This window comes from Triticum dicoccoides, chromosome 3B (assembly GCF_002162155.2).
Source record: "Triticum dicoccoides isolate Atlit2015 ecotype Zavitan chromosome 3B, WEW_v2.0, whole genome shotgun sequence".
In the NCBI taxonomy this organism is placed as follows: Eukaryota; Viridiplantae; Streptophyta; class Magnoliopsida; order Poales; family Poaceae; genus Triticum; species Triticum dicoccoides.
This window is the reverse complement of record NC_041385.1, coordinates 824067713-824079958: the sequence shown is the minus strand read 5'-3', so window position 1 is coordinate 824079958 and position 12246 is coordinate 824067713. Positions and strand designations below refer to the sequence as shown.

Below are 12246 nucleotides of genomic sequence, written 5' to 3'. Positions count from 1 at the left end.
GTTGCAAAGGTGTGAAATTGAGTAAGACTCAAATCCCGACCACGGTAGAAAATAGAAAAGAGAATGAAAGTCATTCCCTATGCCTCAGTCATAGGTTCTATAAAGTATGCTATGCTATGTACCAGACCTATTGTATACCTTGCTCTGAATTTGGCAAGGGAGTACAATAGTGATCTAGGAGTAGATCACTGGATATTGGTCAAGAATATCCTTAGTGAGGACTAAGGAAATATTTCTCGATTATGGAGGTGATAAAATAGCCCGTCGTAAAGAGTTACATCGGTGCAAACTTTCACACCGATCCAGATGACTCTAAGTCTCAATCTAGATACATATTGAAAGTGGGAGCAATTAACTAGAGTAGCTCCGTGCAGAGCATTGTAGACATAGAATTTTTGCAACATACATACGGCTCTGTATGCGACAGATCCGTTGACTAAATTTCTCTCACGAACAAAACATGATCATACCTTTGTACTCTTTGGGTGTTAATCACATATCGATGTGAGCTAGGTTATTGACTCTAGTAAACCCTTTGGGTGTTGGTCACATGACGATGTGAACTATGGGTGTTAATCATATACAAATATGAATATTAGTGTTAAATCACATGGCGATGTGAACTAGATTATTGACTCTAGTGCAAATGGGAGACTGAAGGAAATATGCCCTAGAGGCAATAATAAAGTTATTATTTATTTCCTTATTTCATGATAAATGTTTATTATTCATGCTAGAATTGTATTAACCGAAAACATAATACATGTGTGAATACATAGACAAACATAGTGTCACTAGTATGCCTCTACTTGACTAGCTCATCGATCAAAGATGGTTATGTTTCCTAACCATAGACATGTGTTGTCATTTGATTAATGAGATCACATCATTAGGAGAATGATGTGATTGATTTGACCCATTCTGTTAGCTTAGCACTTGATCGTTTAGTATGTTGCTATTGCTTTCTTCATGACTTATACATGTTCCTACAACTATGAGATTATGCAACTCCCGTTTACCGGAGGAACACTTTGTGTGCTACCAAACGTCACAACGTAACTGGGTGATTATAAAGGAGCTCTACAGGTGTCTCCAAAGGTACATGTTGAGTTGGCGTATTTCGAGATTAGGTTTTGTCACTCCGATTGTCGGAGAGGTATCTTTGGGCCCTCTCGGTAATGCACATCACTACAAGCCTTGCAAGCAATGTAGCTAATGAGTTAGTTACAGAATGATGCATTACGGAACAAGTAAAGAGACTTTCCAGTAACGAGATTGAACTAGGTATTGAGATACCAACGATCGAATCTCGGGTAAGTAACATACCGATGACAAAGGGAACAATGTATGTTCTTATGCGGTTTGACCGATAAAGATCTTCCTAGAATATGTAGGAGCCAATATGAGCATCCAGGTTCCGCTATTGGTTATTGACCGGAAACAGTTCTTGGTCATGTCTACATAGTTCTCGAACCCGTAGGGTCCGCACGCTTAACGTTACGATGACAGTTTTATTATGAGTTTACAAGTTTTGATGTACCGAAGGTTGTTCAGAGTCCCGGATATGATCACGGACATGATGAGGAGTCTCTAAATGGTCGAGACATAAAGATTGCTATATTGGACGACTATATTCGGGCACCGGAAATGTTCCGGGTGATTTCGGAGAAAACCGGAGTGCCGGAGGGGTTACCGGAACCCCCCGGGGAAGTATTGGGCCTTAGTGGGCCTGAGGCGAGAGAGAGGGCAGCAGCCCAGGAGGTGGCGCCCCCTCCCCCATGGGGAGTCCGAATTGGACTAGGGAGGGGGGCGCGGCCCCTCTTTCCCTCTCCCTCTCCCTCTCTTTCCTTCCCCCTCTCTCTTCCTAGTTGGACTAGGAAAGGGGAGTCCTACTCCCACTAGGAGGAGGACTCCCCCCCTCCTTGGCGCGCCCCCTAGGGACGGCCGGCCTCCCCCCTTGCTCCTTTATATACGGGGGCAGGGGGCACCCTAGAACACACAAGTTGATCTTCGTGATCGTTCCTTAGCCGTGTGCGGTGCCCCCTCCACCATATTCCACCTCGGTCATATCATAGCAGTGCTTAGGCGAAGCCCTGCATCGGTAGAACATCATCACCGTCACCACGCCGTCGTGCTGACGGAACTCATCCCCGACACCCTGCTGGATCGGAGTCCGGGGATCGTCATCGAGCTGAACGTGTGCTGAACTCGGAGGTGTCGTACATTCGGTACTTGGATCGGTCGGATCGGGAAGACGTACGACTACATCAACCGCGTTGTCATAACGCTTCCGCTTACGGTCTACGAGGGTACGTGGAAAACACTCTCCCCTCTCGTTGCTATGCATCACCATGATCTTGCGTGTGCATAGGAAATTTTTTGAAATTACTACGCTCCCCAACACCTTCGACTCGTTTGGGCCGGCCTGTTTATTTCCTGTTCGCTGTCCCCCTTCCTCCCTCGACCGCTTCATTCGTTGTCTACAGAGAAGCTTTCCCTTTCTCCTTCATGCCTGGATCTCATTTCCCTCCGTCGTTCGGCCGCTTTTATCACCTGCTTCTTCCTCCGGGATCCTACTCCGGCAAGAGACCGCCGACCTCGTAAGGCGCCGCCTGGTCACTGTGCTTCCTTTTCATACGCGCCACCACATCAGATCTGGCTGACTTTGTCGCGTTGGATGTTTATTTGCAGGTCGCCAGTGTCTCCAGTGTCGGTGTCTACGTTGTCTAGGGTTCCGACAAGGTCGGCGTCGTCTAGGATTCCGACAAAGTCGGCGTAGTCTAGGTCCCCATCAAGCTCGGCGTAAACGAGGTAAACGTGCCCAAATTCCCCTGTTATGGACCTTGCTCGGCATCGACAAGGTACATCCCCGTACGCGCCGCTCTGCAGCATCACCTGCACCGACGCTCCCATCTGACAGTGTTCACCCCTTTGCCGGCAGCAGGTGCGATGGGCGGAGGCAGCGACGGGGAGTGGAGCTCATTTGGATTGTAAACCAGAAGTTGTCCTCTGCATCCCGAGCTTGATTGCCGCCTTGGAAGGTAGCAAGTCTTCTTCCCTAAAAAAAAGTATTCTACGTACTAAACAAAACTGAATTCTCTCAGAAAGAAAGTTCTGAAATGAGGCATGTAAGTAGCAGGCTGAACTCAGATCCCATCCGACATGCACATGACATGCCGTGATGAATGATGATGCTTGTGTGATGAGCTGCGCAACTAGGCCAGCTTTGTTTTCATACACTATAGCTTGTCTCATGTTTTGGTCTGAATTATGTTTACTTTCTGAATGTGTGAGTTCTGGTTGGTTTCTGATTTCTGAATGTGTTGTGCTTTGTTCTTCTGTAGCCCATCCTGCACATGGGGGTAGGCGCGGACGTGAGGCTCCAGGGTGCTACTACCGCGTATGGCCGGCCCCGTAGTCCCGTGGATAAGCAGCGGTAGGGACATACATAGACTGAAATATGAACTCAACTGAACATCTGGACTCCTGAATCCGTGCATAATGTCATGTGGAGCGTTTTTTTATTTGAGTTGGATATTTCTGAGATTAGACAAGGGGTTGTGTTTAGAGATTCCGGATTCAGAGGTATGATTCAGCATGCTATTGTTAGGACGTTGTGTATTCTGGCACTTGGCCTTGGGATTTTTGTTTTTGTTTCTTGATGATCGTAGGGTGGTTTGGGTAGGTCGACGTAGAAGCTTTTCTATGTTTTAAAAATCTTACGTTTATTTTACGAATTTTGTAGCAGCAACATGGATTAGTTCTTGAGACTTGTTAGCATGTATATTAGGTTTTCTTCTATTCAGTCGTTGGTAAGCATGCATCTATTAACATTTAGGTCGCTTGTCCATATTATAGGCTGGAGTAGTTTTGTAAATGCTAGGCCATGGATTTATTCACATGTTTGTATTGATAAACTATGCATGTGTTGCATCCTACCCGCACGACTTTGTTTTTTTAATGTTGAAAAGTTTTCTTTAATTTGCATTTGATGCCATGAATAGTCCTTTGCTTGCAAGTAGAGTGTTCTGGTGTTTTAGGTAATTTCCTCTGTTGCTCTAGGAGCAGTACTACCAATTTTTTTCACACTATATTTGTGAAATTATACAGATAAGAATTATGAGGTTAATTGCAGCATTTTGGGTGGACATAGTTAGTTAACAATGATTTTGTAGTATGGTGTCATTCATCTACCGTACTTCTGTATCATTTTCCTTGCAAGTATTATCATAACATGATTATTCATGGTGTTCTTGTCCTCTGTGTTGCTTAGCTCTTATTTGTTTGGGTACACACACAAAAGCAGAACTTGTCTAGCAATCCCTTTTAAGTACTAACATAGTTGTTTGATCTTTTTACTGTCATTGATATAGTTTGTTGACCTTTTTTCTATCCTAATGTATTTAATGTTTTCATTATCATGCTTTCTTCTGTGAATAGCACAACTATCAGTGATTCTAAATACTTGAATTATGGTCCTTGAATAACACTTGAATAATGTTCCTTGGAAAATGTTTCTCGACATACTTGAATTATGTCCCCTAATAATGTTCACTTCGAAATGTTCATTCAATAATGTTCCTTGGAAATGTTCCTCCAATAACGTTCCCTACAAAAGTGTTCCTTCAATATTTGATCCCTAAATTATGCCCCTTTCAATATGTTCCCTAAATAATGTTCCTTGGAAATTGTTCATTGAATAATGTTCCCTAAATACTTGAATTATGTTCCTTGAATAACACTTGAATAATGTTCCTTGGAAATAGTTCCCTAAATAATGTTCCGCCAATAATGATCCCTACAAAATTGTTCCTTTGGTCCCTAAATTATGCCCCTTTCAATAATGTTTCCTAAATAATGTTCCTTGGAAATTTTTCACTGAATAATGTTCCCTAAATACTTGAATTATGTCCCCTAATAGTGTTCACTTGGAACTATTCCTTCGATAAAGTTTTCCGCTCAATATTTTGTGATCCCTAAACAATGTTCTGCCAATAGTATTCCGCCAATAATGTTCCCTACAAAATTGTTCTTTTGATTTTTTTTGTTTCATAAATAACTTTCCTTTGAAACTGTTCCCTAAATAGTGTCCCATAAATACTTGAATAATGTCCATGTTCATTTCGAAATGTTCCTTTGAATAATGTTTCTTCAATATTTTGGACCCTTTGTTCAAATAGTGTTCGCTAAATAATGATACTTGAAAAAAGTTTCCCTAATTTCTTTAATGTAAACTTCAAAATGTTCCTTCTATAATGTTCCCTAAAAAATTGTTCCTTCAATATTTGGTCTATAAATAATGTTTCTTCAAAAATGTTCTCTACATAATGTTCCCTAAATACTTGAATAATTTTTCCCTAATAATGTTATATTTGGGAATGTTCCTTTGATAAAGTTTTTCGCTCAAATTTTTTTATGCCTCCAATAATGTTCCCTACAAAATTGTTCCTTTAATATTTGTTTCCTAAATAATGTTCCTTGGAAATAGTTCCCTAAATAATGGTCCACCAATAATGTTCCCTACAAAATTGTTCCTCCAATATTTGATCCCTAAATTATGCCCCTTTCAATAATGTTTCCTAAATAATGTTCCTTGGAAATTGTTCACCGAATAATGTTCCCTAAATACTTGAATTATGTTCCTTGAATAATGTTCCTTGGAAAATGTTTCTTTAGAGCGGAATTTTTTGACATCATGAACCCGTACTACAGTGGCGATGCATTTCTGCCTACAATTATTGCCGTGATCTACAACTTCAAGCCTTTGTTTGCTGCTACATACGGAAATACTACTTTTAGCATAGGAAATTTTGAGTCGAGATTTCTACCAGCTCTGAAAGTCAATTTCAGATGCCTTCTCTATCTTTTTGGAACTCTCTCATGTGCTTTTATATGAGTGATGAACAACTTCTTTGTTCTATACTCTCAATAAAAGATAGAAAGTGTTTTGAAATGACTAGAATTTCCATGTCTTTCTTTTTTTGTACAGGTATGACTCAGGAGTTTTCCTTCTTCATATCTTAGCAACTACAGAGGTCTCGGAATGGAGGGTTTCTCTAATGTAAGTACCCCCCTGCCCCCAATTTCTCCCACGAAAACAGTTCCATTCCATTTTCCTGATTCTTCGGAACATAACATAAATTGAACTGTAACTTTCCTTAAATTCTGAAGGATGATCTACAAGGTCTACATGAGAAATTGCTTTTCGAGATTGTCACTTGCAAGGACAATGAAATTCAGCTGTCATTTGTAACTTCTTTCCTACAGAGACATGTAAAATCCCTATTTCTATTTATCGCAAGTACAGCAGACCATAATTTCTTTGGTAGACACTTGTTTTCCTTGGTGCGTAGGTTGCAATTAATTTCAAATTATTTCTGCTTCAACAGGGTTTCCACATGTTCAAATAAAGATTTCAAGGCAATCATTTTTGAACCCACATATGAACACATCTTATGTACCAACTAACATATTTCCCCTTTTATTATCAAGGGTCCCAATGCAACAGAATTTTCCAACTCAAAGGAATAGTACCGTGAGGGAACTCTTCTATTTCTTTATCTGTTGTAAAGAAGGTTCCCCAATGAAGCTGTTCTGCTGGTTCCCCAGTGATACTTTGTCTCATTACTTTCAGTTGTAAAGAAGGTTTAAGTCTGCAGAATAAGTTTGTAAAGAAGCTCAAACATGCTTCTATACTCATACTTTCTTGGATTTTCAATTGTTTTAACTAGCAGTTGAAACAGCAAAAATCCTCTTTTGTATGTTCCTTGTCTTTGTGTATGGTCTTGTTGGAAATCTTCTTCACAACAGTTTAACAAACAGTTGAAACACACAGAAACAACAGATTCCTTTTCCATATTGTAACTTTCAAGGATAATGAAATTCAGCTTCCGTTTGTAACTTCTTTCCTCTAGAGACATGTTAGTTCTCCATTCCTTTTGTTCCAAGGATACTTGAGATTTTTGTACCTCCTTTTATCATGTTCTATGTACTGATAAGTACATTTTTCAGTTAGTCTAATCACATGTGTGTTTCAATAGGGTTTCCGAATTTTCAAGTGAAGCATTGAAGATCAATCATTTTTCATTTCCGCACATCAACTAAGCTTAGGTAACTTCATGGTGTTTCTTACCCAAAGAATTTGTAATTTACAAATGTTTACGCCTTATCTTTCTTTGCAAGAATATATGTGTCATGCATTTTCTCCCTAATTCCAACTATCCTTTTTTCCTTTCTAATTTTTAAGGGTGTCACTGCCATTATTACTACAATCGAAATTGCACTGCGAGAAGTGATTTGGAATCAAAGAGAAAATAACATGGGGAAAATGTTTCCTTCATGTTCCAATTTTTTTTCTGTTTCTTTGGATCTTGCCATACTTATTACTGGTTCTTTCAAAAAGTTTGTAAACAAGGTGTCATCAGAACAGAAATAGTTCCCGAAGAAGTTGAACCAGTTCAGTCTTAAGATTTATATACTCTTTCTGAAACATTTTTTCTCCATTTTTTTCTTCATGGTTCAATGATTTTTTTTCTCCATTTTCCTATTTTCAATCTCAACACAAACAGCAGAACCAGAACCAGAAATAGTTCCTGAAGAAGCTGAACCAGTTCAGTCTTAAGATTTATATACTCTTTCCGAAACATTTTTTCCTCCATGTTTTTTTTCATGGTTCAATGATATTTTTTCCTCCTTTTTCCTATTTTCAATCTCAACACAAACAACACAACGAGAACCAGAAACAAACCTGGAAGAAACAGTAGAAACTTCCCAAAAAAAGAAACAGTAGAAATAGTTTTCAAACCCAGTCGGGCGCGCGCTAGAAAAAAGAAATAAAGAACCAATCGGGCGCGTGCTAGCCAGAAAGAACCGCGCGGGAAGAAGCATCGCGGCCCAGAAAGCCTGCGAACGAAGTCCCCTGTGCGAACTCTCGTCTACTTAACGCAGAAAGCGGCGTATAGGAACTCCCCTTGTTATTTGCACCGTCAGGTTCTCTCGTGATGAGCATCGCAGGTAGTATAGGCCCAGCTATTCCATATTTTATTATGGCCCATGGCCCACCAGTCAGATGCAGCTCCCGCTACGCCGTCGGGCATGGGGATTCCTATTGGACGCTCGTTGCGTCGAACTGTCGCCGAATCGCACAGGGGGATCTGACTAGCGAGCGAGTCTGGGCCGGCCCTGTAGCGTCTACCAGGTTCCGGTTTTGGGAACCTTCTAGAGCGTTCCCAGTCGGTTTTTACTGGTTTTGGGAACCATCTAGAAGGTTCCTGAACCGGTTTTTTATTTTCCTTTATTTCTCCTTTTTTACTATTTCTGTTTTTTCTTTTTTCTTTTTCTGGTTCTTTTTTCTTTTCTTTTTGTTACTTTTTTGTTTTCTTTCAGTTTTCCTTTTCAAGTTAATTTCTCTTTTCAACAAATTTTCTTTCTTTGGTTTTTTATTACCTTTTCTTTTATTCTCTTTTTATCAAACTTTTTTCAAAATATTTAAGTGATTGTTCATGTTTCCAAAAAATGTTCGGTTTTCAAAAAAATGTTCTCAAAATTTAAAAATTGTTCCAAACTTTTCAAATTCAGAAACTGTACCAGATTTAAATTTTGTGTCCACGTATTCAAAAAATTCATGGTTCCAAATTTGTTCGGGATTTTTCAAAATTGTTCTACCTTTCAAAATTTCTTCTCAAGATTCAACAAATGTTCGTGCTTTAAAAATTGTTCATTGTTCGAAATATGTTCTCCGTTTCTAAATTTGTTCTCAAGATTCAAAAAATGTTATTGCTTGCTTTTTTTTCCACAAATTCCAAAACATTATTGTTGTAAAAAAATGTTCAGTTTTTGAAAAACTGTTCGCAAAATTGTTCTCATCACAAAACAAAGTTCAAAACTTTCGAAATTCAGAAAATGTACCGGATTTCAATTTTTTGTTCACCTATTCAAAACAAATTCACCATTCCAAATTTGTTCGGGGTTTTTCAAAATTGTTCTCCATTTCAAAACTTGTTCACAAAATTCAAAAAATGTTTTGTGCTTCGAAAAATTGTTCGTGCTTCAAATTTTGTTCTCCAAGTTTGTATAGAAATTCAAAACTTTCCCATTTTGAAAATTTGTTCACAAATTTGAAATTTGTTCAAAAAGTGTTTAGAAATTTTTAAAAATATTCTGCTTTGAAAGTTGCTACAAATTCAAAAATAATTTGTTCTGCTTTGAAAGTTGCTACAAATTCAGAAAATGTCCAGGAATTTCATAAAATGTTCCTGTTTTGAAAACAATGTTCGCATATTTCAAATTTGTTGCTGTTTCTAGAAGTGTTCACATTTTTTTCAGAAACATGTTCTTAGTTTCAAAACAGATTCTCGTTTTCACTATTGCTCCTTTATTTAATTTTGAACAAAAAGTTAAAATCCCGAACTTTTTTGAATTTAGAGAACAAAATTTTCAAATTGAGAACAAATTTTGAACATAAATATTTTCTAAAAGTACGAATATTTTTTGAATGTTGAGAACAAATTTTGAAACAAAGAACAAATTTGGACAATTTCTTAAAGCATGAACATTTTTTGAATCTTGAGAACAAATTTATGAATGAAAAGAACAATTTTTAACAAAAATTTAAAATCCTGAACATTTTTTGAATTTAGAGAACAAAATTTTCAAATTGAGAACAAAATTTGAACATAATATTTTCTAAAAGTACGAATATTTTTTGAATCTTGAGAACAAATTTTGAAACGAAGAACAAATTTGGACAATTTCCTAAAGCATGAACGTTTTTTGAATCTTGAGAACAAATTTATGAATGAAAAGAACACTTTTTGAACAAACTTGTTCACGAACATTTTTCAAAATTTTGAACATTTTTGTAAAAGCGCGAACATTTTTTTGAAAGAGAAAACATAAACTTGAAAAAGAAAAAAGAAAAAAAGTAAAGTAAACGAAACAGAAATAGAAAAAGAAAGGAAAATAAAAAACCGGTTCAGAAACCTTCTAGAAGGTTCCCAAAACCGGAAAAACCCCAGCTGGGAACCTCTAGAAGGTTCCCAAAACCGGGAGCGCTAGAACGGTTAAACAGGCCGGCCCGTTGCGTCGCTGCTCGGTCGCTCGCCTGTGCGAAGCGCCGGCAGTTTGACGCAACGAGCGGCATATAGGATTTTCCGTCAGGCATGCCCACACGCGGATCAGAAGGAGACAGACGATACGAGCCGTCTCAACACAGATTCTGGACTAACATCGGCACCGAACTAATTTAACGTGTTCTCCCGTTGGAGCTACCAATCGTCTCCAACACGCTCGTCCTCTTCATAATCCTGTGGATCCACTCGAACCCCGCTCAGATCTGCCGTTGCATCCTAACCCGCGGGAGCCAGTGCCACCAGCCCCATCCCTTCTCCATCATGTCTGCATCACCGTTCTCCGTCGGCCAGGAGGAGATTGCGCCCCTCATTCGATGCTCTTACTGGAGCGCCCGGATCTGCACCTGGATTGCTCTCGGTGGAGCGAACGCTGGTCATCAATTCTACAAATAAAGAGGTAACATTTCTCATCAACAATGGGATTTAAACTACAGTCTTATACACTTGGGTCGGTTCTTTAATTTGTGTTATGCTTTTCCGATTTTATACTGTAGATCGACTGTGGAGTACCGTGCTCAGTTGATTAACCATGCGAGAACCGTCACTCCGTCAGGCTGTGCGCGCCCCTCTCCAACCCGCAGGTTACCTGAATCGAAGGGCTCGTTCAGGCGAACCAGTCAAGCAATGGAGTCAGGCTGCATAGCTGGCACGAAATGGTCGAGCGGAGCCACAAGCATGGAAAGGACCGGCTCGCTTGTAGTAGCAGGCAGGCTCATCAGTGGACACATCACGACTGCTTGTTTATATTAGTCGCTGCCAACCTGTTGGTCGCAGTGTTTATGTTAGTGGCTCTCATGAAAATAGTTCATCTGCTTAGCAGATAAGACCAGTAGACGCAGAATAGTTAGTGGCTCTCACAATGCTTAGGTCATGTCTGCTGTTGTGCCTGGTTTGTCTTGGATGTCAGATATGCGAATGATCTTAGGTTGAATCCTTGTAATCAGTGATGTGTTCAGCAATAAATTATGTTTCCAGTATTATGATTTTCGTTGCTGCAGCTATGAAAAAAATATTATTCAGTGGACGTTGTACACGCGGCATATCAAATCTGCTAGGGCCTGCAATAAATCCCACTAGCAGGCGGAAAAGAAACACACAGAAAAATTATTATTTTTCAAAAAAACGATGAACTCAATGTTGTCAGACACACAGTAGGCAGGAGTACATTATCTGTTCAAACCATAGCGAGGAAAGAAATGCACGTTCTACCATTTAATAAACTCAGGTTCAGTATATTGAGACATAGATAGATGCGACATCCACGCATGATAAGTTTGTTCAGTACAAAAGTGTGGCCACATCGCAAGAAGTCTGAAATCTTGATCATAACAATGAACCTCCGGTTCATTACATTCAAACATAGATAGTTGCAACGTCCATGCATGAGAAGTCTGTTCACTACAAAAGTGTGGTCAGACCGCAAAAAGTCTGAAATTTTGGTTCTCACAATAATACAGGGTAGCTATCTACTCCCTCCATTTCAAAATAGATGACCCAACTTTATACCAAAGGTAGTATAAAATTGAGTCATCTATTTTGGAACGGAGGGAGTACTGAATTAGGCCAGCAAAAAGACAGATAACTGAAGCTTTAGCTACCCACTGAATCTGACCAAGCAAAAAACCAAGCTTTAGCAACCCACTGAATCAGACCAAGCAAAAGACAAACAACTGAAAGAACTCCATCACTCCAAACCTGTGGAGATTACCTTCCATCCATGCTGCAACAAAACAAAGAAATTGGAGCTCTGCTGTTTAACAAAGAAGTACTAATTACAAATAGGTAGAGACTAGAGATAAAATCATGACGTTAAAGCGATTACCGTATATATTAAACTGAATGTAACATATACTGAATCCCCAAGTTCTTTCCTGTCCTACTTCCTTCACACATGGTGTCAGTAATAGACAGATATGTTTCAGAGTACGCATTAACTTGCAGTAATAGCCAGATATACTGAATCCCCAAGGCTGCTGACTTAACTTGGCAGTAAGAGTACCCATGGTGCCAAGTTTTTATGAAGAAAATGAGAAGATAAACGACTGGCTTCAATGCAAGAGTACGCATTAACAGAAGGCTGCTGACTTAACTGACCACAGCAAGTATATGGATTAGT

The 12246-nt window shown here is 39.3% G+C and overlaps 1 long non-coding RNA gene across 2 annotated transcripts; it reads left to right on the top strand.

Moving 5' to 3' along the window:
• The first annotated feature begins 2942 nt into the window (after positions 1-2942).
• LOC119282504 lies at positions 2943-7368 on the top strand. Of its 2 annotated transcripts, XR_005138755.1 has the most exons (4): positions 2943-3041; positions 3345-3436; positions 7041-7110; positions 7247-7368. It is a non-coding gene; the product is annotated as an uncharacterized LOC119282504 (long non-coding RNA). The 2 variants fall into 2 exon arrangements; XR_005138754.1 differs by lacking the exons at positions 7041-7110; positions 7247-7368 and having other exon boundaries at positions 3345-3470.
• Positions 7369-12246: the final 4878 nt, after the last annotated feature.